Source organism: Arachis ipaensis, chromosome B7 (assembly GCF_059453495.1).
Source record: "Arachis ipaensis isolate K30076 ecotype BB chromosome B7, ASM5945349v1, whole genome shotgun sequence".
Taxonomy (NCBI): Eukaryota; Viridiplantae; Streptophyta; class Magnoliopsida; order Fabales; family Fabaceae; genus Arachis; species Arachis ipaensis.
In genome coordinates this window covers 29,123,402-29,150,813 of record NC_142442.1, presented here as the reverse complement: position 1 = coordinate 29,150,813, position 27,412 = coordinate 29,123,402, and the positions used below count along the sequence as shown (strand labels likewise).

The following is a 27,412-nucleotide window of genomic DNA, read 5'->3' as shown; positions in this document are numbered from 1 at the left end:
AAATGCCAGAAACAAGTTACAAACTGGCGTTTAACTCCAAGGAAGACCTCTACACATGAAAGCTTCAATGCTCAGCCCAACCACATACCAAGTGGGCCCGGAAGTAGATTTCTACATTATTTACTTATTTCTGTAACCCTAGTAACTAGTTTAGTATAAATAGAACTTTTTACTATTGTGTTAAGAATCTTTGGATCATTTTTGAGACTATCCTTGTATCACTTTTGATCTCTTGATCATGTTTAGGGGGTTGGCCATTCGGCCATGCCTGGACCATTATCACTTATGTATTTTCAACGGTAGAGTTTCTACACCCCATAGATTAAGGTATGGAGCTCTGCTGTTCTTCATGAATTAATGCAAAATACTATTGTTTTTCTATTCAACTCAAGCCTATTTCTTATCTAAGATATTCATTCGCACACAAGAACATGATGAATGTGATGATTATGTGACGCTCATCACCATTCTCACCTATGAACGCGTGCCTGACAACCACTTCCGTTCTACATGCAAACAAGCTTGAATGTGTATCTCTTAGCCTCCTGATCATGAGATCAGAGTCTTCGTGGTATAGGCTAGAATTATTGGTGGCCATTCTTGAGATCCGAAAAGTCTAAACATTGTCTGTGGTATTCCGAGTAGGATCTAGGAAGGGATGGCTGTGACGAGCGTCAAACTCGCGAGTGTTGGGCGTAGTGACAGACGCAAAAGGATTACTGAATCCTATTCCAGTATGATCAAGAACCGACAGATGATTAGCCGTGTAGTGACCGTGCATTTGGACCATTTTCACTGAGAGGACGGGATGTAGCCATTGACAACGGTGATGCCCAACATACAGCTTACCATGGAAAGGAGTATGAATGATTGGATGAAAGCAGTAGGAAAGCAGAGGTTTAGAAGGAACAAAAGCATCTCCATACGCTTATCTGAAATTCTTACCAATGAATTACATAAGTATTTCTATCTTATTTTATATTTTAATTATATTTTAATTATCAAATCTCCATAACCATTTAAATCTGCCTGACTGAGATTTATAAGGTGACCATAGCTTGCTTCAAGCCGACAATCTCCGTGGGATCGACCTTTACTCACGTAAGGTTTATTACTTGGACGACTCAGTGCACTTGCTGGTTAGTTGTGCGAAGTTGTGACAAAGAATTAAGATTATGAACGTGCGTATTAAGTTTTTGGCGCCGTTACAAAGGAATGAGCAATCACGATTTCGTGCACCAAATTTTTGGCGCTGTTGCCCGGGATTGTTTGAGTTTGGACAACTGACGGTTCATCTTGTTGCTCAGATTAGGTAAATTTTATTTTAATTTTAAGCTTTTTGTTTTTATTATTTTTATTTTTATTTTTGAAAAAATTTTCAATATATATATATATATATATAAAAAATAAATTATTCTATGGCTTCAGAATTTTTAAGAATGAATTCTAGAGTTTCAAGATAACATGTTGAAGCCTGGCTGGCTGTAAAGCCATGTCTAAATTCTTTTGGACTGAGGCTTCCTCTTCACATGCTTGAACTATGTATGCTGAAGCTTGGCTGGCCATTGGCCATGTCTAGTATTTTGGACCGGAGCTTTCACTGAAAGCTTGGTTGGCTAGTAAGCCATGTCTAATTCCTGGACTGGAGCTTTAGACTAACATTGCATGATTCCTGGAAATCCCATTAGAAATTTTGAAATCCTTATTTTTCTTTTTCTAATTAATTTTCGAAAAATTACAAAAAAAAATTAATAAAATCATAAAAACAAAAAAAAAATTTGATGTTTCTTGTTTGAGTCTTGTGTCAATTTTTAAGTTTGGTGTCAATTGCATCTTTTTAATTTCATTAAAATTTTCTAAAACTCACGCATTTGTTCTTCATAATCTTCAAGTTGTTCTTAATGATTTTCCTTGTTTGATCTTTAAATTTTTCTTGTTTGGTGTCTTTTCTTGTTTTTCATATGCATTCTTGAATTATTAGTGTCTAGAGAATAAAAATTTTTTAAGTTTGGTGTCTTGCATATTTTTCTTTTCTTAAAAATTTTCAAAAATATGTTCTTGATGTTCATCTTGACATTCAAAGTGTTCTTGGTGTTCATCTTGACATTCAAAGTGTTCTTGCACGCATTAGTTGTTTTGATTCATAATTTTCATGTTTTGTGTCATTTTTGTGTTTTTCTCTTTCTTCATTAAAAATTCAAAAATAAAAAAATATCTTCCCCTTATTTCACTCATAATTTTCGAAAATTTGATTTGATTTAGTCAAAAGTTTTAAAAATTTAGTTGTTTCTTATGAGTCAAATCAAATTTTCAATTTAAAAATTCTATCTTTTTCAAATCTTTTTCAAAAATCAAATCTTTTTCATTTTTTCTTTCATATTTTCGAAAATTTCAAATTGATTTTCAAAATCTTTTTCTTATTTTTGTTTCATATTTTCGAATTCATTACTAGCATTTAATATTTTGATTCAAAAATTTTAAAGTTTGTTACTTGCCTATTAAGAAAGGTTCAATCTTTAAATTTTAAAATCATATCTTTTTGTTTCTTGTTAGTCAAGTAATCAACTTTAATTTTCAAAATCAAATCTTTTTAATTTCCTTTTAAAATCTTTTTCAAATTAAATTTCCAATCATATCTTTCAATCATATCTTTTTCAAAACATAATTTCAAAATCTTTTCTAACTTTTTATCTTTTCAAAATTGATTTTCAAATCTTTTTCAATTAACTACTTGACTTTTTGTTTGACTTTAAAAGTTTTCTATTTCAATCATATCTTTTTCAAAACCACCTAACTAATTTTTCCTCTCTAATTTTCGAAAAATCTTCCCCACTTTTCAAAATTCCTTTTTAATTAACTAATTGTTTTAAATTTTTTTTAATTTCATTTGTCTTTTTCAAAATTTTCGAATTTTAACTTTAATTTTAAATTAAAAACAAAAATATTTTTATTTTATTTTATTTTCGAATTCTTCCATCTCTATCTCCTTATAATTATTTATTTATTTACTAACACTTGTCTTCTACTCAAAAATTCGAACCAACTATTCTCCTCTGTGTTCGAATTCTTATCTTTTCTTTCATCCATCCTTCTCTTCTTATACTCATATAAAGAATCTCTATACTGTGACATAGAGAATTCCATATTTTTTTCTGTTCTCTTCTTTTTCATATGAGCAGGAACAAGGATAAGAACATTCTTGTTAAAGCCGATCCTGAACCTGAAAGGACTCTGAAGAGGAAGCTAAGGGAAGCTAAAGCACAACTCTCTGGAGAAAATCTGACAAAAAATTTTGAAAAAGAAGGAGACATGGCCGAAAATAATAATAATGGTGGAGATGTAAGGAAGATGCTTGGTGACTTTACTGCACCAAATTCCAACTTACATGGAAGAAGCATCTCAATCCCTGCCATTGGAGCAAACAATTTTGAGCTAAAGCCTCAATTAGTTTCTCTGATATAACAGAATTGCAAGTTTCATGGACTTCCATCAGAAGATCCTTTTCAGTTCTTAACTGAATTCTTGTAGATCTGTGACACTGTTAAGACCAATGGGGTTGATCCCTAGGTCTACAGGCTCATGTTTTTCCCGTTTGCTGTAAGAGACAGAGCTAGAATATGGTTGGACTCTCAACCTAAAGATAGCCTGAACTCTTGGGATAAGCTGGTCACGGATTTCTTAGCCAAGTTCTTTCCTCCTCAAAAGCTTAGCAAACTTAGAGTGGATGTTCAAACCTTCAAACAGAAAGAAGGTGAATCCCTCTATGAAGCTTGGGAGAGATACAAGTAGCTGACCAAAAAGTGTCCTTCTGACATGCTTTCAGAATGGACCATCCTGGATATATTCTATGATGGTCTGTCTGAATTATCAAAGATGTCATTGGACCATTCTACAGGTGGATCCATTCACCTAAAGAAAATGCCTGCAGAAACTCAGGAACTCATTGACATGGTTGCAAATAACCAGTTCATGTACACTTCTGAAAGGAATCTTGTGAGTAATGGGACGCCTCAGATGAAGGGAGTTCTTGAAATTGATACTCTGAATGCCATATTAGCTCAGAATAAAATATTAACTCAGCAAGTCAATATGATTTCTCAGAGTCTGAATGGATTACAAGCTGCATCCAACAGTACTAAAGAAGCATCTTCTGAAGAAGAAACTTATGATCCTGAGAACCCTGCAATAGCAGAGGTGAATTACATGGTGAACCCTATGGAAACACCTATAATCCCTCATAGAGAAATCATCCAAATTTCTCATGGAAGGATCAACAAAAGCCTCAACAAGGCTTTAATAATGGTGGAAGAAACAGGTTTAGCAATAGCAAGCCTTTTCCATCATTCACTTAGCAACAGACAGAGAATTCTAAGCAGAATCCATCTAGCTTAGCAAATATAGCCTCTGATCTATCTAAGGCCACTCTAAGTTTCATGAATGAAACAAGGTCCTCCATTAGAAATTTGGAGGCACAAGTGAGCCAACTGAGTAAAAAAGTGATGAGCGAATATTTTATACGCTTTTTGGGGGTAATTTCATGTAGTTTTTAGTATGTTTTAGTTAATTTTTAGTATATTTTTATTAGTTTATAGGCAAAATTCATATTTCAGGACTTTACTATGAGTTTGTGTGTTTTTCTGTGATTTCAGGTATTTTCTGGCTGAAATTGAGGGAGCTGAGCAAAAATCTGATTCAGGCTGAAAAAGGACTGCAGATGTTGTTGGATTCTGACCTCCCTGCACTCGAAATGGATTTTCTGGAGCTACAGAAGTCCAAATGGTGCACTCTCAATTGCGTTGAAAAGTAGACATCCAGGGCTTTCCAGAAATATATAATAGTCCATACTTTGCTCAAGGATAAATGATGTAAACTGGCGTTCAACGCCAGTTCCATGTTGCATTCTGGCGTTAAACGCCAGAAACAGGTTACAACCTGGCGTTTAACTCTAGAAACAGCCTAGGCATGTGTAAAGCTCAAGTCTCAGCCCCAGCACACACCAAGTGGGCCCCAGAAGTGGATTTCTACACTATCTATCTTAGTTTACTCATTCTCTGTAAACCTAGGTTACTAGTTTAGTATTTAAACAACTTTTAGAGATTTATTCGAGACCTCATGACATTTTAGATCTGAACTTTGTACTCTTTGACAGCATGAGTCTCTAAACTCCATTGTTGGGGGTGAGGAGCTCTGCTGTGTCTCGATGAATTAATGCAATTATTTCTGTTTTCTATTGAAACACGCTTGTTTCTATCTAAGATGTTCATTCGCACTTTAATATGATGAATGTGATGATCCATGACACTCATCACCATTCTTAACCTATGAACGTGTGCCTGACAACCACCTCCGTTCTACCTTCGATTGAATGAGCATCTATTGGATTCCTTAATCAGAATCTTCGTGGTATAAGCTAGAATCCATTGGCAGCATTCTTGAGAATCCGGAAAGTCTAAACCTTGTCTGTGGTATTCCGAGTAGGATTTAGGGATTGAATAACTGTGACAAGCTTCAAACTCACAAGGGTTGGGCGTAGTGACAGACGCAAAAGGATCAATAGATCCTATTCCAGCATGAGTGAGAACCGACAGATGATTAGCCATGCGGTGACAGCGCATTTGAACCATTTTCACTGAGAGGACGGATGGTAGCCATTGACAACAGTGATCCACCAGCACACAGCTTGCCATAGGAGGAAACTTGCGTGCGTGAAGAAGATGACAGTAGGAAAGCAGAGATTCAGAAGATAAAGCATCTCCAAAACTCCAACATATTCTCCATTACTGCATAACAAGTATTTATTTCATGCTCTTTTATTCTTCGCAATTCAAACTGATAATTATAATTGATATCCTGACTAAGCATTACAAGATAACCATAGATTGCTTCAAGCCAACAATCTCCGTTGGATTCGACCCTTACTCACGTAAGGTATTACTTGGACGACCCAGTGCACTTGCTGGTTAGTGGTACGAGTTGTGAAAAGTGTGATTCACATTTCGTGCACCAAGTTTTTGGTGTCGTTGCCGGGGATTCTTTGAGTTTGGACAACTGACGGTTTATTTTGTTGCTTAGATTAGGAAAAATTTTTCTTTTTGATTTAGAGTCTTCTATCATTGTTTTTGGTTGAATTTTTTTTAAATTCTTATTTTCTCTTTTTAATTTTTTTTCGAAAATTTTTACAAACTAATAATTGAGTTTTCCTGTTTGAGTTTAGTTTCATATTTTAAGTTTGGTGTCAATTGCATGCTTTTATTTTTCTTTTAAATTTTCGAATTTATGTTCACTGTTCTTTCTTAATCTTCAAGTTGTTCTTGTTTATTTTCCTTGTTTGATCTTTAGTTTTTCTTGTTTTGTGATTTTTCTTGTTTTTCTTGTGCTTTTTCAAAATATTAGTTTTTAAAAAAAAATTTATACATTAAATACCTTATTAAAACACTTTAAATTTATAACTCAATTGGCTAGAGCGTTGTGTTTATGTTCCTGGTAATTGGGAATTTTTCTTTTAAAACTTTTTCAAAAATAATTTTTCTTTGATTAAATCTTGTGTCAAACTTTTAAGTTTGGTGTTCTCTTGTTATTTATCTTTAATTTTCAAAAAGTTATTTTTAGTTTTCTAAAAGTTTCAAGTTTGGTGTTCTTTTTATGCTCTTGAATCTTTGAATTTTGTTCTTGTTGTTCTTGTGAGTCTTCAAGGTGTTCTTGAGTCTTCTCTGTATTTTGATCTTAAAATTTTTAAGTTTGGTATTCCTTGGTGTTTTCCCTCCAAAATTTTTGAAAATAAGGAGCATTGGATCTAAAAATTTTAAGTTTTGTGTCTTTTTATTATTTTTATCTTTCCTCTTTGAATTCAAAAATATCTTTTTCCTTTATTTTAATTGATTTTTCAAAAATTACCTTTAAAAATTAAGATTTTTATTTTAAAAATCAAATCTTTTCAAAATTCAAAATCTTATTCAAAAATCATATTAAAAAATTTTTCAAATCTTTTCAATTAATTAGTCAATTCAACATTCAAATTTCTTTTTATTTTCTTTTTCTTTTAATTTTCGAAATCTATATTTTATTTTCTAATTACTTTACTTTATTTTATTTCTTTTTTTTCGGTTATTTTTAATTAAATAAAACAAAAAAACATAAAAATATATTTTACTTGCAATTCACATCATCTCCCTTTCTCCATCATGGATCTAAGTGGAAATGAACAGTCCAGAAGGACTCTGGGGTCATTAATGCTGCATATGTGAGTAGTATCTGTATACCCTCCATCAAAGCAGGCAGTTTTGAGCTAAATTCTCAGCTCATTGTCATGGTGCAGCAAAACTGCCAGTATTTCGGTCTTCCACAGGAAGAACCTACTGAGTTTCTGGCACAATTCTTGCAAATTGCTGACACAGTACGTGACAAGGAGGTAGATCAGGATGTATATAGACTGTTACTGTTTTCGTTTGCTGTAAAAGATCAAGCTAAAAGGTGGTTAAATAACTAACCCACAGCAAGCATAAGGACATGGAAACAGTTATCAGACAAATTCCTGAATCAATATTTCCCTCCAAAAAGGATGACACAACTAAGGCTGGACATCCAAGGCTTTAAACAAGAGGATGATGAATCCCTTTATAATGCCTGGGAGAGGTACAGATGGATGCTAAGGAAATTCCCCTCTGAAATGTTTTCAGAGTGGGTGCAATTAGACATCTTCTACTATGGGCTTACAGAAGGTGCTCAAATGTCCCTAGACCACTCAGCTGGTGGATCTATACACATGAGGAAAACTATTGAAGAGGCTCAAGAGCTTATTGATATAGTTGCCAGAAACCAGCATATGTACATAAGTAATGGTTCCTCCATAAAAGAAGAAGCCAAAGCAGTGTCTACTGAACTTGGTCCTCCAGAACAAGTTGCTGAACTCAATCAACAATTGTGCTTTCTAACAAAACAGCTAGCAGAATTCAAGGAGATGCTACAAGATACTAAAAATGCTAATAAAAATATGGAGGCACAATTGAATCAGACAAAACAGCAGATAACAGAAGAGTGCCAGGCAGTTCAATTAAGAAGTGGGAAAACATTAATACCTCGCTTCAGAACAGCAGAAAGCCAAGGAAAGAACAACTGACAGAGGATGAGCAAAATATCATCCAAAATCCCTCTGAGGATAGTAAGAGCTCAGAGAGGAATGATTCTGGTACTCAAACGCCAGAAAAGGATGGAAAGCTGGCGTTAAACGCCCAACCCATGCTCAGTTCTGGCGTTCAAATGCCACAAACAAGCAAGGAGTTGGCGTTAAACGCCCAAAGGAAGCTCAGTTCTGGCGTTCAAATGCCAGGAACAGGTAAAGAGTTGCCGTCCAACTCCATTCCAGCTTCCACCCCTAGCATTCAAACGCCAGTGAGGGATCAGACACACACAAGTGCTGATAACAACCCCTCTAAAAAGGCTTCCCTAACCACCTCTGTAGGAAATAAACCTGCAGCAACCAAGGTTGAGGAATACAAAGCCAAGATACCTTATCCTCAAAAACTCCGCCAAGAGGAGCAGGATAAGCAATTTGCTCGCTTTGCAGACTATCTCAGGACTCTTGAAATAAAGATTTCATTTGCAGAGGCACTTGAGCAAATACCTTCTTATGTCAAGTTCATGAAAGAGATCTTGAGTCATAAGAAGGATTGGAGAGAAACTGAAAGAGTTCTCCTCACTGAAGAATGCAGTGCAGTCATTCTGAAAAGCTTCCCAGAAAAGCTTAAAGATCCCGGGAGCTTCATGATACCATGCACATTAAAGGGTAATTGCACCAAGACAGCTTTATGTGATCTTGGGGCAAGTATCCATCTAATACCTGCATCCACTATCAGAAAGCTTGGTTTAACTGAAGAAGTCAAACCAACTCGGATATGTGTCCAACTTGCTGATGGCTCCATTAAATACCCATCAGGCGTGATTGAAGACATGATTGTCAGGGTTGGGCCATTCTCCTTCCCCACTGACTTTGTAGTGCTGGAAATGGAGGAGCACAAGAGTGCTACTCTCATTCTAGGAAGACCTTTCCTAGCAACTGGACGAACTCTCATTGATGTCCAAAATGGGGAAGTAACCCTGAGAGTCAATGAGGATGAGTTTAAGTTGAATGCTGTCAAAGCCATGCAGCATCCAGACACACCAAAAGACTGCATGAAAGTTGATCTAATTGACTCTTTAGTAGAGGAGATCAACATGGCTGAGAGTCTCGAATCAGAGCTGGAAGACATCTTTAAAGATGTTCAGCCTGATCTAGAGGATTCAGAGGAATTGAAAGAGCCCCTGAAACTTCCTCAGGAAGAGGAAAAACCTCCTAAACCAGAGCTCAAACCATTACCACCATCCCTGAAATATGCATTTCTGGGAGAAGGTGACACTTTTCCAGTGATCATAAGCTCTGCTTTGAATCCACAGGAAGAGGAAGCACTACTTCAAGTGCTAAGGACACACAAGACAGCTCTTGGGTGGTCCATAAGTGACCTTAAGGGCATAAGCCCAGCTAGATGCATGCACAAGATCTTATTGGAGGATGATGCTAAGCCAGTGGTTCAACCACAAAGGCAGCTAAATCCAGCCATGAAGGAAGTGGTGCAAAAAGAGGTCACCAAGTTACTGGAGGCTGGGATTATTTATCCTATTTCTGATAGCCCCTGGGTAAGCCCTGTCCAAGTTGTCCCCAAAAAGGGAGGCATGACAGTGGTTCATAATGAAAAAAAATGAACTGGTTCCTACAAGAACAGTTACAGGGTGGCGCATGTGTATTGACTATAGAAGGCTCAATACAGCCACCAGAAAGGATCATTTTCCTTTACCATTCATAGACCAGATGCTAGAGAGACTAGCAGGTCATGATTATTACTGCTTTTTGGATGGCTATTCAGGGTACAACCAAATTGCAGTAGATCCCCAAGATCAAGAGAAAACTGCATTTACATGTCTATCTGGAGTATTTGTCTATAGAAGGATGCCATTTGGGCTGTGTAATGCACCTACAACCTTTCAGAGATGCATGCTCTCTATTTTCTCTGATATGGTGGAAAAATTTTTGGAAGTCTTCATGGATGACTTCTCAGTATATGGAGACTCATTTAGCTCCTGTCTTGATCACCTGACACTAGTTCTGAAAAGATGCCAAGAGACTAACCTGGTTTTAAACTGGGAAAAATGTCACTTTATGGTGACTGAAGGGATTGTCCTTGGGCATAAAATTTCAAATAAGGAGATAGAGGTGGATCAAGCTAAAGTGGAAGTAATTGAAAAATTACCAACACTTGCCAATGTTAAGGCAATCAGAAGCTTTCTGGGGCATGCAGGATTCTACAGGAGGTTTATAAAGGATTTTTCAAAAATCGCAAAACCTCTGAACAATCTGCTAGCTGCTGACACGCCATTTGTGTTTGACATAGAGTATCTGCAGGCGTTTGAAACTCTGAAAGCTAAGCTGGTCACAGCACCAGTTATTTCTGCACCAGACTGGACATTATCATTCGAATTGATGTGTGATGCCAATGATCATGCCATTGGTGCAGTATTGGGGCAGAGGCATGACAAGCTTCTGCATGTCATTTATTATGCTAGTCGTATTTTAAATGATGCCCAGAAAAATTACACAACCACAGAAAAAGAATTGCTTGCAGTGGTTTATGCCATTGACAAGTTTAGATCATACTTAGTAGGATCAAAAGTGATTGTGTACACTGACCATGCTGCTCTTAAATATCTACTTACAAAGCAGGATTCAAAACCCAGGCTCATAAGATGGGTGTTGCTTCTGCAAGAGTTTGATATAGAAATAAGAGACAGAAAATGGACGGAAAACCAAGTGGCTGATCACCTGTCCTGAATAGAACCAGTAGAAGGGGCGTTCTTCCCCTCTATTGAGATCTCTGAAACCTTTCCGGATGAGTAATTGTTCGCCATTCAGGAAACGCCATGGTTTGTAGACATTGCAAACTATAAAGCTGCAAGGTTCATACCTAAGGAGTATAGCAGGCAATAAAAGAAAAAATTAATTACTGATGCAAAGTACTACTTATGGGATGAACCCTATCTCTTTAAGAGATGTGCAGACGGAATAATCCGTAGGTGTGTGCCTAGAGAAGAAGCACAGAAGATCTGATGGCATTGCCATGGGTCACAATATGGAGGTCATTTCGGAGGTGAGCGAACAGCCACCAAAGTCCTCCAATGTGGTTTCTACTGGCCTACCCTTTATAGAGATTCCCAAGAGTTTGTACGTAACTGTGACAGTTGCCAGAGAGCTAGTAATCTGCCTCATGGTTATGCCATGCCTCAACAAGGGATCTTAGAGATTGATTTGTTTGATGTATGGGGTATTGACTTCATGGGGCATTTCCCACCATCATACTCAAACACTTATATTCTGGTTGCAGTCGACTATGTATCTAAATGGGTAGAGGCCATTGCCACACCCACTAATGATACTAAGACAGTGCTGAAGTTCCTCCAGAAATATATCTTCAGCAGGTTTGGTGTCCCTAGAGTACTAATCAGTGATGGGGCACTCACTTCTGCAACAAACAGCTTTACTCTGCCATGGTCCGGTATGGAATTAGCCACAAAGTAGCAACTCCATATCATCCACAGACAAATGAGCAAGCTAAAGTCTCTAACAGAGAACTAAAAAGAATCCTGGAATGGACTGTAAATACCCGTAGAAAGGATTGGGCAAGAAGCTTGGATGATGCGCTATGGGCTTACAGAATAGCATTCAAGACTTCTATAGGAACCTCTTCATACCAACTTGTGTATGGTAAGGCCTATCATCTGCCCGTGGAACTGGAATACAAAGCCTACTGGGCAACCAGATTCCTGAACTTTGATGCCAAATTAGCTGGAGAAAAAAGATTGCTCCAGCTGAATGAGCTAGAGGAATTCAGACTCACTGCTTTCGAAAATGCCAAGCTTTACAAAGAGAAAGCAAAAAGATGGCATGATAGAAAGCTGTCATCTAGAGTCTTTGAACCAGGACAGAAGGTTCTGCTATTTAACTCTAGGCTCAGACTATTCCCCAGGAAACTGAAATCCCGATAGAGGGGACCATATGTGATTACAAGTGTGTCACCATATGGCTATGTGGAGCTTCAAGACATTGATTCTAATAAGAAGTTCATTATTAATGGACAGAGAATCAAACATTATCTTGAAGGCAATGTTGAGCAAGAATGCTCAAGGCTAAGGCTAGATTAAAAAGCTCAGCAAGGTCCAACTAAAGACAATAAAGAAGTGCTTGCTGGGAGGCAACCCAGCCATTAGCAAACCTCTTTTTGTTATTTTATTTTATTCTATTTTTCATTTTATTTATTTTGAAAGCATATAAGTTCAATATTAATAAGGTAAAGGATCAATTGCATAAGTTCACAGGGTTACAGAAGGATTCAGAGCACAAAACAGGAAAAAGGAGCTCACTGGCAAGAAAACGCCAGTAAGAGGCACAATTGGGCGTTAAACGCCCAAAAGGAGCATCTACTGGGCGTTTAACGCCAGTAGAGATAGCCATCTGAGTGTTAAACGCCAGAAAGAAGCAGCTTCTGGGCGTTTAACGCCAGATTTACAGCATCCTGGGCGTTCAGAAAAACGCCCAGTGACAAAGGAGTTTCTGGTGTTTAACGCCAGCTGGAAGCAACAGCTGGGCGTTAAACGCCCAGACCAAGCATCAGTTGGGCGTTAAACGCCTAAAACATGCAGCAGTTGGGCGTTTAATGCCAGGATTGTGGGGAGTAGGTTATTTCGTTTTCAATTCAAATTTTTTCCATTTTTCATGTTTCAATTCATGATTTCTTGCATAAACATGTTACAAATCCTAATTTTTCAAATCCTTTTTCAAAAAGATATCAAATGTATCTTAATTCATAAACCCTTTTCTTTTAATCTTTTTCAAATTATTTTCAAATCCTTTTTAAAACAAATCTATCTCTTTTCCTTCTAAAATCTTTTCAACTCATAAATATCTTTTTCAAATCTTCACAACATCTTTTTCAAAACAAAGCTATCTTTTTCAAATATCTTTCATATGTTTTCAATTTTAAATTACAACTTTTCCTATCATACTTATCTTTTCCAAATCACTTTTTCTATCATATCTTTTTCAAACAATTTTCGAAACCCACCCCCTTCCCTTTAAATGTTGGTTTGGCCTCTTCCCCTCTCCTCCACAATTCGAACTTGGCTCTCCCTATATCCCTCTCCTTTCTTTTCTTTTGCTTGAGGACAAGCAAACCTCTAAGTTTGGTGTATTTATCCGTGATCACTAAGCCAATACCCACTAAGATCATGGCTCCTAAGGGAAAACAAACCAACTCAAGAGGCAAGAAAGAGAATATTCCAAAACCATTTTGGAATCAAGGAAAGTTCTTAACCAAAGAACATTCAGACCATTACTACAAAATAATGTGTCTAAGGTCAGTGATCCCGGAAGTTAAATTCAATCTGAAAGAAGATGAATATCCGGAGATCCAAGAGCAAATTCGAAACAGGAGCTGGGAAGTCCTAGCTAATCCTGAAACAAAGGTGGGAAGAAACATGGTTTAGGAATTCTACGCAAATCTGTGGCAGACGGACAGGCAGAGAATAGCGGGAACCGCATTCTATGACTATAGAACTCTAGTCAGAGGGAAGATTGTTCACACCCACCCCGACAAAATAAGGGAGATCTTCAAGCTGCCTCAACTGCAAGATGACCCAGGCTCCTTTAATAGGAGAATGATGAGATTAAACCTGAGCTTGGACAAAATCCTAGAGGACATATGTCTCCCTAGAGCCAAATGGACAACCAACACAAAGGGTGCCCCAAACCAACTCAAAAAAGGAGATCTCAAATCAGTCGCCAGAGGTTGGCTGGACTTCATTGGGTGCTCTATACTGCCCACTAGCAACCGCTCTGAGGTCACCATTAGAAGAGCAGTAATGATTCATTGCATTATGCTGGAAAAAGAAGTGGAAGTTCATCAGTTGATTGCTTGTGAGCTTTACAAAATTGCAAACAAGAACTCCAAATATGCCAGATTGGCTTACCCAAGCTTAGTCTCTCTGTTATGTAAAGATGCTGGGATAAAAATGGGAGTAGATGAGTACATTCCAGTTGAGCTACCAATCACCAAAAAGTCTATGGAAGGACAACAAGTGCAGGACGACCCCATCAAGAGGATAGCACAGGAGTTCCTTCCGGAAATCCCTCAAATTGAATACTGGGAGCGCCTAGAAGCATCTGTCACCAAGTTGCAAGAAGCTATGGATCAACTGAAGGAAGAACAGCAAAATCAAAACAGCATGCTCTGCAAACTGCTTAGAGAACAAGAAGAGCAAGGGCGTGAACTGAAGGAACTGAAGCGCCAGAAGCTATCTCTTGAAGGGCCAAGCACTCCACAGACTAAAGAGGCGTCCACCTCCCAAATTCAAGGTTGTTGAGTTCTAATCTTAGCCTTAACTCTGTGATAATTGTTCTTATTAGAAATTTACCTTAGAAGTTATATATGAGTAGTAGTAATTAGTATCTCTATTTTGATTTTATCTCCAATTAAGCTATAATTTATTTTTCTCATCATCATCAAACATGAATAAAATAGCAGATTTTTAGAATAAGGAGGCAATATTTTTTCGGGTTCTTAATAAGGAAAATTCTAATTATTTATATGTGGTGGCAATGCTTTTTGTCTTCTGAATGAATGCCTGAACAGTGTATGTTTTTTATATTGAATTTTATGAATGTTAAAATTGTTGGCTCCTGAAAGAATGATGAGCAAGAGAAATGTTATTGATGATCTGAAAAATCATGAAATTGATTCTTGAAGCAAGAAAAAGCAGCAAAAAAAAAGAGAAAAGAGAAGGAGCAGTAGAAAAAGCCAATAGCCCTTAAAATCAAAAGGTAAGGGCAAAAAGGATCCAAGGCTTTGAGCATTAATGGATAGGAGGGTCTAAAAGGAATAAAATCCTGGCCTAAGTGGCTAAACTAAGCTGTCCCTAACCATGTGCTTGTGGCGTGAAGGTGTCAAGTGAAAACTTGAGACTGAGCGGTTAAAGTCGAGGTCCAAAGCAAAAACAGAGTGTGCTTAAGAACTCTGGACACCTCTAATTGGGGACTTCAGCAAAGCTAAGTCACAACCTAAAAAGGTTCACCCAGTTATGTGTCTGTGGCATTTATGTATCCGGTGGTAATACTGGAAAACAAAGTGCTTAGGGCCACGGCCAAGACTCATAAAATAGCTGTGTTCAAGAATCAACATACTAAACTAGGAGAATCAATAATACTATCTGAATTATGAGTTTCTATGGATGCCAATCATTCTGAATTTCAAAGGATAAAGTGAGATGCCAAAACTGTTCGGAAGCTAAAAGCTACTAGTCCCGCTCATCTAATTAGAATCTGAGCTTCACTTAAAACTCTGAGATATTATTGCTTCTTGATTTCTTTTTATCCTATTTTATTTGTCTAGTTTCTTGGGGATAAGCAACAGTTTAAGTTTGGTGTTGTGATGAGCAGATATTTTATACGCTTTTTGGGGGTAATTTCATGTAGTTTTTAGTATGTTTTAGTTAATTTTTAGTATATTTTTATTAGTTTCTAGGAAAAATTCATATTTCTGGACTTTACTATGAGTTTGTGTGTTTTTCTGTGATTTCAGGTGTTTTTTGGCTGAAATTGAGGGAGCTGAGCAAAAATCTGATTCAGGCTGAAAAAGGACTGCAGATGTTGTTGGATTCTGACCTCCCTGCACTCGAAATGGAATTTCTGGAGCTACAGAAGTTCAAATGGTACGCTCTTAATTGCATTGGAAAGTAGAAATCCAGGGCTTTCCAGCAATATATAATAGTCCATACTTTGCTCAAGGATAAACGACGTAAACTGGCATTCAACGCCAGTTCCATGTTGCATTCTGGCGTTAAACGCCAGAAACAGGTTACAAGTTGGAGTTAAACGCCAGAAACAGGTTACAACCTAGCGTTTAACTCTGGAAACAGCCTAGGCATGTGTAAAGCTCAAGTATCAGCCCCAGCACACACCAAGTGGGTCCCAGAAGTGGATTTCTGTACTATCTATCTTAGTTTACTCATTCTCTGTAAACCTAGGTTTCTAGTTTAGTATTTAAACAACTTTTAGAGATTTATTCGAGACCTCATGACATTTTAAATCTGAACTTTGTACTCTTTGATGGCAAGAGTCTCTAAACTCCATTGTTGGGGGTGAGGAGCTCTGCTGTGTCTCGATGAATTAATGCAATTATTTCTGTTTTCTATTCAAACACGCTTGTTTCTATCTAAGATGTTCATTCGCACTTCAATATGATGAATGTGATGATCCATGACACTCATCACCATTCTCAACCTATGAACGTGTGCCTGACAACCACCTCCGTTCTACCTTCGATTGAATGAGCATCTCTTGGATTCCTTAATCAGAATCTTCGTGGTATAAGCTAGAATCCATTGGCAGCATTCTTGAAAATCCAGAAAGTCTAAACCTTGTCTGTGGTATTCCGAGTAGGATTCAGGGATTGAATGACTGTGACGAGCTTCAAACTCACAAGGGTTGGGCGTAGTGACAGACGCAAAAGGATCAATGGATCCTATTCCAGCATGAGTGAGAACCGACAGATGATTAGCCATGAGGTGACAGCACATTTGGACCATTTTTACTGAGAGGACGGATGGTAGCCATTGACAACGGTGATCTACCAACACACAGCTTGACATAGGAGGAAACTTGCGTGCATGAAGAAGATGACAGTAGGAAAGCAGAGATTCAGAAGATAAAGCAACTCCAAAACTCCAACATATTCTCCATTACTGCATAACAAGTATTTATTTCATGCTCTTTTATTCTTCGCAATTCAAATTGATAATTATAATTGATATCCTGACTAAGCGTTACAAGATAACCATAGATTGCTTCAAGCTAACAATCTCCGTGGGATTCGACCCTTACTCACGTAAGGTATTACTTGGACGACCCAGTGCACTTGCTGGTTAGTGGTACGAGTTGTGAAAAGTGTGATTCACATTTCGTGCACCAAAGAGTCATTGAAACTCCTCCTAGTACTCTCCAAAGAAATACATAAGAGAATCCAAAAAGAGAGTGCAAGGCCATAACCTTACTTGGTGTGGCCGAACCCAGAGAGGAGGAAAAGGACGTGAATCCTAGTGAGGAAGACCTCCTGGGACGTTCACTGACCAATAAGGAGTTTCCCTTTGAGGAACCAAAGGAATCTGAGGCTCATCTAAAGATCATAGAGATTCCATTGAACCTCTTTTTACCATTCATGAGCTCTGATGACTATTCTTCCTCTGAAGAGGATGAAGACATCAGTAAAGAGCAGGTTGCTAAATATCTAGGAGCCATCATGAAGTTGAATGCCAGTTTATTTGGTAATGATACTTGGGAGGATGAACCCCCCTTGTTCACCAATGAACTCAATGAATTGATAAGGCAGACATTGCCTTAGAAGAAACCGGATCCCGAAAAGTTCTTCATACCTTGTACCATAGGCACCATGACCTTTGAAAAGGCTCTGTTTGACCTTGGGTCAGGGATAAACCTCATGCCACTCTCTGTAATGGAGAAACTGAGAATCTTTTTGGTACAAGCTGCAAGAATCTCACTAGAGATGGCAGACAAATCAATGAAACAGGCTTATGGATTAGTAGAGAACTTGTTAGTAAAAGTTGAAGGCCTTTACATCCCTGCTAATTTCATAATCCTAGACACTGGGAAGGATGAGGATGAATCCACCATCCTTGGAAGACCCTTCCTAGCCACAGCAAAAGCTGTGATTGATGTGGACAGAGGAGAATTAGTCCTTCAACTGAATGAGGACTACCTTGTATTTAAAATTCAAGGATCTCCTTCTGTAACCATGGAGAGGAAGCATGAAAAGCTTCTCTCACTGCAAAGTCAACCAAAGCCCCCACAGTCAAGCTCTAAGTTTGGTGTTGGGAGGCCACAACCAAACTCTAAGTTTGGTGTTGAACCCCCACATTTAAACTTTAAGTTTGGTGTTGGGAGGTCCCAACAATGCTCTGAACATCTGTGAGGCTCCATGAGAGCTCACTGTCAAGCTATTGACTTTAAAAAAGCGCTTGTTGGAAGGCAACCCAATGTTATTTAATTATATCTATTTATTTTCCATTGCTATTCTATGTTTTCCTTAGGTTGATGATCATGTGAAGTCACAAAAACAACTGAAAAATCAAAAATAGAATGAAAAATAGCATTAAAAATAGCTCACCCTGGAGGAAGAGCTTACTGGCGTTTAAACGCCAGTAAGAAACATCAAACTGGCGTTTAACGCCAGAAAGAAGCATCAAGTTGGCGTTAAACGCCAAAAACAAGCACCAGAACTGGCGTTTAACACCAAAACAGAGCATGGAATTGGCGTTAAACACCAGAAACAAGCAGCAAGCTGGCGTTTAACGCCAGAAATGCATTCTAAGGGCATTTTGCACGCCTAATTGGAGCAGGGATGCTAAGTCCTTGACCCCACTAGATCTGTGGACCCCACAGGATCCCCACCTACCCCACCTCTTCTTCTCTCCTCTTCACACCTTTTCATAACTCTCTTCCCCAAATACCATTCAAACCATCTCCCTCCCAAATCCACCCACACATGGCCGAACCACACACCTTCCTCCATCTCCTCCATTTCTTCTTCTTCTACTACTTTCTCTTCTCCTTTTGCTCAAGGACGAGCAAACACTTTACGTTTGGTGTGGTAAAAGCATTGCTTTTTATTTTTCCATAACCATTTATGGCACCTAAGGCCGGAGAAACCTCTAAAAAGAGGAAAGGAAAGGCAAAAGCTTCCACCTCTGAGTCATGGGAGATGGAGAGATTCATCTCACAAGCCCATCACTAAGAAAAGGATGGAGCAAACAAGAGATCATGGACCTCAACAAGAGCATGAGGAAATTTCTGACCATGAAATCCCTGAGATGCCTCAAGGGATGTACTTCCCTCCACAGAACTATTGGGAGAAAATCAACACCTCCCTAGGAGAATTAAGTTCCAACATGGGATAACTAAGGATGGAACACCAAGAGCACTCCATCATTCTCCATGAGATTAGAGAAGATCAAAGAGTTATGAGGGAGGAGCAACAAAGACAAGGAAGAGACATAGAGGAGCTCAAGAGCACCATTGGTTCTTCAAGAAGAGGAAGACGCCACCCTCACTAAGGTGGACCTGTTCCTTAATCTCCTTGTTCTTATTTTCCTGTTTTTCGTTTACTATGATTTATGTTTATGTTTGTGTCTTATTATATGATCATTAGTGTTTAAGTGTCTATGTCTTAAAGCTATGAATGTCCTATGAATCCATCACCTCACTTAAATGAAAAATGTTTTAATTACAAAAGAACAAGAAGTACATGAATTTCGAATTCATCCTTGAAATTAGTTTAATTATTTTGATGTGGTGACAATACTTTTTATTTTCTGAATGAATGCTTGAACAGTGCATATGTCTTTTGATATTGTTGTTTATGAATGTTAAATATGTTGGCTCTTGAAAGAATGATGAAAAGGAGAAATGTTATTGATAATCTGAAAAATCATAAAATTGATTCTTGAAGCAAGAAAAAGCAGTGAATACAAAAGCTTGCGAAAAAAAAAAAGAAAAGAAAAATGGCAAAAAAAAAAGAGAAAGAAAAAGAAAAAGCAAGCAGAAAAAGCCAAAAGCTCTTTAAACCAAAAGGCAAGAGAAAAAAGCCAATAGCCCTTAAAACCAAAAGGCAAGGGTAAAAAGGATCCAAGGCTTTGAGCATTAATGGATAGGAGGGCCTAAAGGAATAAAATCCTGGCCTAAGCGGCTAAACCAAGCTGTCCCTAACCATGTGCTTGTGGCGTGAAGGTGTCAAGTGAAAACTTGAGACTGAGCGGTTAAAGTCGAGGTCCAAAGCAAAAAGAAGAGTATGCTTAAGAACCCTGGACACCTCTAATTGGAGACTCTAGCAAAGCTGAGTCACAATCTGAAAAGGTTCACCCAGTTATGTGTCTGTGGCATTTATGTATCCGGTGGTAATACTGGAAAACAAAGTGCTTAAGGCCACGGCCAAGACTCATAAAGTAGCTGTGTTCAAGAATCAACATACTGAACTAGGAGAATCAATAACACTATCTGAATTCTGAGTTCCTATAGATGCCAATCATTCTGAACTTCAAGGGATAAAGTGAGATGCCAAAACTATTCAGAGGCAAAAAGCTACTAGTCCCGCTCATCTGATTGGAGCTAAGTTTCATTGATATTTTGGAATTTATAGTATATTCTCTTCTTTTTATACTATTTGATTTTCAGTTGCTTGGGGACAAGCAACAATTTAAGTTTGGTGTTGTGATGAGCGGATAATTTATACGCTTTTTGGCATTGTTTTTAGATAGTTTTTAGTATGATTTAGTTAGTTTTTAGTATATTTTTATTAGTTTTTAAATAAAAATCACATTTCTGGACTTTACTGTGATTTTAAACCTCTAAACCTCTATTTTTACTATTTTAGACCTTAAATATTAGTTTGAAGTATAGTGAACGGATTAAGCTATGAAAAGGGGATAACTTGGAGGTGAAAAATGCTTGAGACATGACGAATTTTGAAGGGGAAGTGCATAAATATGATGTATATATAATAAATATGGCCCTAATGAATGATTTTGACTGAGTATGAATGAATATGAATGATAATGTGGCTAGGGGTGTGCAAAAAAATTAGTTTCACTGAACTGAATTGAAACTGAACTGAAACCATAGTTTTTATGAAAACCAGTTTATTAAAAACCAGTTTTTATGGTTCAGTTTAGTTTTAAACTAAATTAAAACTGGTTTTATTTAAACTCTAAAATTAGTTTTTACATACTCTTTCTCTCTCTCTCTCTCCCTTCACTCTCTCTCTCCCCTTCCTCTCTCTCTCTCCTCCTCTCTCCCTTCTCTCTCTTTTCCCTTTCTTCCTTCTCTCCCTTCTCTCTCTCTCTCTCTCTCTCTCTCTCTCCTTTTCCTCTCTCCCCATTCTCTCTCTCCTTTCCCTCTCTCTCTCTCCTCCTCTTTCTCCCTCTCCTCTCTCTCCCTCATTTCCCTCTCTCTTCCCCTTTCTTTCTCTCTCTCCTCTCCCTCCTCTCTCTCTCCCTCCCATCTCTCTTCGTCTGTCTCTCTCCCTCCCTCCCTCTCTCTCTCTCTCTCTCTCCTTTCCCTCCTCTCCCTCTCTCTCTCCCCCTTCCTTCCTCTCTTTCTCCTCCCTTCTCTCTTCTTCTTCTCTCTCTCTCCCTCATTTTCCTCGCTCTCCCCTTTTCTTTCTCTCTCTCCTCTCCCTCCCTCCTCTCTCTATCCCCTCTTTCTCTCTCTCTCTCTCTCTCTCTCTCTCTCTCTCTCTCCCTCTCCTCTTTCTTTCCCTCCTCTCTCTCTCCATTTCCTCTCCCTCTCTCTCTCCATTTTCTCTCCTCTCTCTCCCTCTCTTTCCTTTTTCTCCCCTTTCTCTCGCTCCCCCTCCCTTCCCCCTTCTCTCTCTCTCTCTCTCTCTCTCTCTCTTCCTCTCTCTCTCCCTCCTTTTCCTCGCTCTCCCCTTTTCTTTATCTCTCTCTCTCTCCTCTCCCTCCTCTCTCTCTCCTTCTCCTCTTTCTTCCCCTCCTATCTCTCTCCATTTTCTCTCACTCTCACTCTCTCTCCCTCTCTTTCCTTTTTCTCCCCTCTCCCTCACTCCCTTCCCCCTTCTCTCTCTCTCTCTCCCTCCTTTCCCCCTTCTTTCTCTCTCTCCCATTTTTTCTCTCTCTCATCTCCCTCCTCTCTCTCTCCCTCCCTTCTCTCTTCCTCTTTCTCTCTCTTTTTTTCCCTTTTTTCTCTTTTGCTCTCCTATTTCTCTCCCTTCACTTCTTTCTCTCTCTTTCTTCTCCCTCCTCTCTCTCTTTCTCCTCTTTCTTCCCTTCCTTTCTCTCTTTTCTCTTTTTCTCTCAACCTTCTCTCACTCTATATCCCTCTTCTCTCTCTCTCTCCCTCTTTTCTCCAAAACAAGAGAGAGAAGGAGGGAGAGAGAAAAGAGAAAAAAAGAGGGAAGAAGGAGAGATAAAAAAAGAGAAAGAGATGAGGAGGAGAGAGAAAGAGAGAGAAGGGAGGGGGAGAAAGAGCACAAAAGAAAGAGAAAGGAAGAGAGAGAGGGAGAGAAAGTGAGGGAGATAGAGAGAAAGACAGAGGAAGAGAGAGAGAGGGGAGGGGAAGAGGGAAGGAGAGAGAGGGAGAGAGATAGAGAGGAAGAGGGATAGGAGAGAGAGTGAGAGAAAGGGATAGAGAGAGAAAAGGGAGAGAAAAAGAAAGGGGAGGGGGAGAAAGAGGGGCAGGGGAGAGAGAGAAGAGGGGAAGAAAGAGGGAGAGAAAGAGAAAAGGAAAAGGAAAAAGGAGAGAGAGAGAGAGAGAGAGAGAGAGAGGAAGACAAAGAGAGGGGAAAGGGAGAAATAGGGGGAGAGAGAGAAGAAGAAGAGTGAGTGAGAGAGAGAGAGAGAGAAAGAGAGAGAGAAAAGAGGGAGAGAGAGGGAGAGAAGAGGAGAAAGAGAGGAAGAGGGGAAGAAAAGAGAAAAGAGGGAGAGAGAGAAAAAGAGGGAGAGAGACGGAGAGAAAGAGAGAGGGAGAGAGAGGGGGTAAGAAAGAGAATATAAAATCTAATTTTATATATGTTAATAGAGAGAGAGAGAGAAGGAGAGAGAGGAGGGGGAGAGAAAAAGAGAAGAGGGAGAGAGAGAGAGAGGAAGAGTGATAGGGGAGAGAGAGAATGAGAGAAAGGGATAGAGAGAGAGAGAAGGGGGAGAGAGAGAGGGAGGGAGAGAGGAGGGGGAGAGAGAGAAAGATAAAGAAAGGGGAGGGGAGAAAGAGGGGAAGAGGGAGAGAGAGAGAGAGAGAGAGAGAGAGAAAGAGAGAGAAAAGGAAAAGAGAGAGAGGAGGGAGAGAAGGGAGAAAAGAAGAGAGAGAGAAAGAGGGGAAAGAGAGAAAGGGAGAGAAGGGAGATAGAGAGAGGAGGGGGAGAGAGAGGGAGAAAAAGAGAGAGAGTGTGGGAGAGAGAGAAAGGAGGGCGAGAGAGGGAGACAAGAAGAAAGAGAGAGAGAGAGAGAGAGAGAGAGAGAGAGAGAGAGAAGGGAGAGAGAGAGAGAGGGATAGGGGGAGAGGGAGAGGGAGGGGGGAGAGAGAGGGAGATTGAGAGAGAGAGAGAGAGAGAGGGAGAGAAGGAGAGAGAGAGAGAGAGAGAGAAAATGTAAAAACTAATTTTGTATATGTTAAAAGTTAAAACTAGTTTTAACCTATAAACCTGTTTAAACTGGTTTTTTCTATTAAAACTAGTTTTATTTTTATGAACTGGTTTAAACTGGTGCACTGTATTGTAAACTGGTTTAAAACCAGTTTCTTATTTGACAAAGTAGTTTGGTTCAGTTTCTAAACCATTTAAAATGGTTTAGTGCAGTTTCAGTTCAGTTTATGAAAAATTTGAACCATGAACACCCCTAAATGAGGCTTATGCACTACTTTTATTTGAGATACGAGTTTTTCCGGATAAATGCAGTGGCTTGCCACTACGTGCTCCAGGTCGAGACTGATACTATGTTGACCTTATGTCGCAACATGTGGCTGGGCACTTTAACACCCCGGAAATTCGCCCAATGAGCTAAAATTAATTAAGAATGAGAAAAAGCTATGCATAGACTCTTGGGGATGAGGGCACAGGGCATTGTCTAGGGTTTAGTAGCTGAACATGTCAAGTTGGCTTTATAACCGATAGATGAGACTCATCAGCCATAGGACAAGCATACATCAAATGCATATGCTTGTTTTGTTTGCTTGTGCATTAATTGAGTTTGCCTATGTGAATCAATATGCTATTTGTCATACTTGTTACTTGCATTAATTGTACTCTAATTGTTTTTGCCTTTGTCTGTTTTGTTTGTCTGTATGACTCTATTGGTATTCAGGAGGATTTTGGACGAAGGAGAAGGATTTTAGAGGGGTTTAGTTAGAGTTTGGTTAAGTTTAAGAACCTTAGAGAACCACCTTGTTTTTGGTTTCCATTTTAATTCGTTAAATTTTATAATATGAGTGTCAAAGTTGTAGGATTGCCTTGGCTTTCTTGGGACCTTATATCATATGTATGTGGCACCTTTACCATGCTAAGAACCCCCGGTTCTCATTCCATATGGATATTTGTATTTGTCAAATGCAGGTCAAGAGGCACTTCGTTAGGCATCTAGAGTTCTTGTCACAGCGGAGTTGGGACTTTACCTTTTGGGATTACTTTGAATATATATATATATATATATATATATGTATGTATGTATTGTGCAGACTTCTCCTTATTCTGTTTAGCTCTTGTGCCTCATTAAGGTTATATGGAGAACTAGGATTCTTTTTTGAGTATTTTGGGACTTGGTTTGTATATATACATATATGTATTCTCCAATTCAGCCTTAGTTTTGCAGGTTGAACTTGGAGCTTGAATATTTTGTATCCTTGACCCTCTACTCTTATTATCTATGTGTGTGTGTGTATGTATGTTGATGTGTGGAAAACGATCCAACACAAAACTCACCGGCAAGTGTACTGGGTCACATCAAGTAATAATAACTCACATGAGTGAGGTCGATCCCACATGGATTGAAGGATTGAGCAATTTTAATTAGGTGATTGATTTAGTCAAGAAAATAAGTGTTGATTTGAGTGATTTGTATCCAACAGAAGCTAAATTGCATGAAATTTAAAGGGAGAGGGATAATTGACAAGAAATTAAAGTGCAAAAGAATTAAAAGAACTGAATCTTAAAGTGCAAGTAATGTAAATTGCAGAAACTTAGATTGCAAGAAATGTAAATAACTGAAACTTAAATTGCAAGAAACGTAAATGGCTTGAATTGCAAAAGGGCTTGGGCACTGGAATTTGCAGAAATTAAACAAGCAATTAATAAAGCAGTAGAAAGTGAATTTAGATGTAGCAGATCTAAACAGGAAATGAAGAATTTCTTCAGAAACTAAACAGGAAACAAAATGCAGTTAAATTGTAATAGCAAAATGGAAGTTGGAGATCTCAGGGCGAAGGAGACTAGAAAACAAGTCTAGATCTCAAGTCCTTCCTTGATCCAACAAGAGAATGATTGAAGAAAAATAAGAGACAGCTTGCAGAAGAAGCAAAGATGAAGACAGTAGAGAAACGTAGATCCAAATCACAATTTCTTTAATTATGCAGTAAAATAAACAGAAAGAAAATTTAAGGTGAGATTGAAATAGAATTTCTTCAATTCTCCACCCAAAATTCCAAACAAAGAGTAGAAAATGCAGGAACAAGAACAAAGAAGAAGAGAGATCAATTCTCCTTCCCAATTTCCAAGTTCCCAAAGCTAGCAAAAATTCAAAATTCAAAAGTAAGCAAAAAGTTAAAAAAATGAAAAAGAAGGTTTTCTCTAACTCAAACTACCTTCTATTTATACACTTCCTATTTTTGGATTTTAGAATTTAGAGTGGGCTTTTTAATTTTGTGAAGAATTGGATTTATTTCATTTTTGGACTCAAAATTGAGTCATGGTGCACTCCCAGGGCACGGCTCAGTTGGAAAACCAAACTGAGCGCCCAAACTTGTCTTTTGCTTGCCCAATTTGTGCGCCAGCCCCTTGTCCGTGTTGCACTTCACTAGAGCTCAGTTGGAAAATTGAATTGAGCTCTATGTCTTGCCTTGGTGCGTCAAATTGTGCGTGTCCCAGCCTCCTAGCCGTGTCAAATTGTGCACTTGATTCCCTCCTTGGTGTGCTTCCTAGCGTGCCAATGTGTGGGGAGTGGGGGAGAGTAGCGCTCAGTTGGGAAAGCCAACTGAGCTCCCCATTGTAGCGCTTTGCTTTGGGCTTCATGCTCCCAAGTTTGACTCTTGGTGGAAGCAAATTGATGTTGATTTCCTTGGAAGAGTGGAGCACTCCTTCCTTGTTCTCCATGGAGCTCCCAGGTTCGAATCCTTGCCAAATCATTTTGGCTTATTTCCCTTGCAAGCTTGGTAGCGTGAGGTTCCTTGTTCGAACCTTGGAGAAGGCTTTTTGGCCAATTCTTCTTGTTTTCCTTGCAAGGAGCGTTCCTTGCTTCCCTTGGGTCATGAGTTCGAGACCTTGTGGCTTCATTCCTTGGAATTGTGTCTTGAATTAATTTTGGAGAACCCCCGATAAAGCTCACTTAGTGAACTGAGCTTTATGTCCTTGCCTTGCTTTCTTTGATGCTCAGTTAACTAAGTGAACTGAGCTTTGTGCCTTGCTTTCTCCCTTTTTCCTTGTGAAGTTCGGTTCACTCTCCCAACCTAGCTTTCCTTCTTTCTTAATGATGCCACGCTTTTTCTTCTCCTTTGGCTACGCTTTTTGTTTCCTTTGGGCATGCTCCTTAGGCCACGCTTTTCTTTTTTTTTTTTTCTTCACCTACAAGTAATCAAAACAACCAATCAAAGTATCACCAAATTCACAAGGTTTAAAGTTCATTCATAATTCAATAAATTTTTGCTTAAACCTCATGAATTTGTATTAATTAAAGGGTGGTTGATTAATTCAACAAAACCATGTAATTCCACTCCAAATTACTTACTTACAATGCAAGAAAGTGCATAAAACTTAATGAAACAAATGAAAATTGCTTGAAAAGCTAGCATAATATGACTTGTCATCACAACACCAAACTTAAAACTTGCTTGTCCCCAAGCAAGCACTAATCATAAGAAAAAATGAAATGAAACAGAGAAGTATGCATGTTCTTATTTAGCAGATAGTTGAACTTGGTTCATGGGGTTTTATGCAGACAATGGTAACTCATTTATTATTTGTTGTTACCTAAGATATGTTTCCTCAAAGGTGCACTAAGGTTGCTGCTATAATGCTTTACTTTTTGCTTAATCCCTTGCTAGTTTTCCTTCTTTATTTTTGCTTAGAGCTTATTGTTTATTGAAGGCTTGGTGGTAAATGTTGCAGCAGCCTTTGGCTTAGTTTTGCTCAACATTTCTTCACCACAGACACATGGCTCACATTTTCTTCCTAGGATCATTGATGCCCAGCATCTCTTTGGATTACTAAATGTTTTGTAGCTAGGTTGCTCTTTATTGTGGACTTTCAGTTGGCAATCCTAAATCAGTTGATCTAAGTGGCCAAGTTTTGAAATACTCCTTAGAACTTACTTGTCCAAGCATATCCTAGTACAAAAACACCACAGGCATGTGTCCTAGGGTCCAAGCTATTGGTGTCTAGCCTTATTGTTTGTTTCTTTGCCAATTCTTGGCTTTTTCTTTTTTTTTCTTTTGATTCATTTTCAAGGGACTGTCATTGATAAACCACTATTTTATGGTTTATATTGTGTTTAATTGTGTGATTTTATCATGATCTTCACCCACTTATTCATTAATTTAGCATGCATTTAT

The 27,412-nt window shown here is 38.5% G+C and overlaps 1 non-coding gene across 1 annotated transcript; it reads right to left on the bottom strand.

Annotated features, from left to right (window-relative positions):
• Nucleotides 1-3,711: 3,711 nt before the first annotated feature.
• LOC148550692 (small nucleolar RNA R71) lies at nucleotides 3,712-3,819 on the bottom strand. The gene has a single exon (XR_015892944.1). It is a non-coding gene; the product is annotated as a small nucleolar RNA R71 (small nucleolar RNA).
• Nucleotides 3,820-27,412: the final 23,593 nt, after the last annotated feature.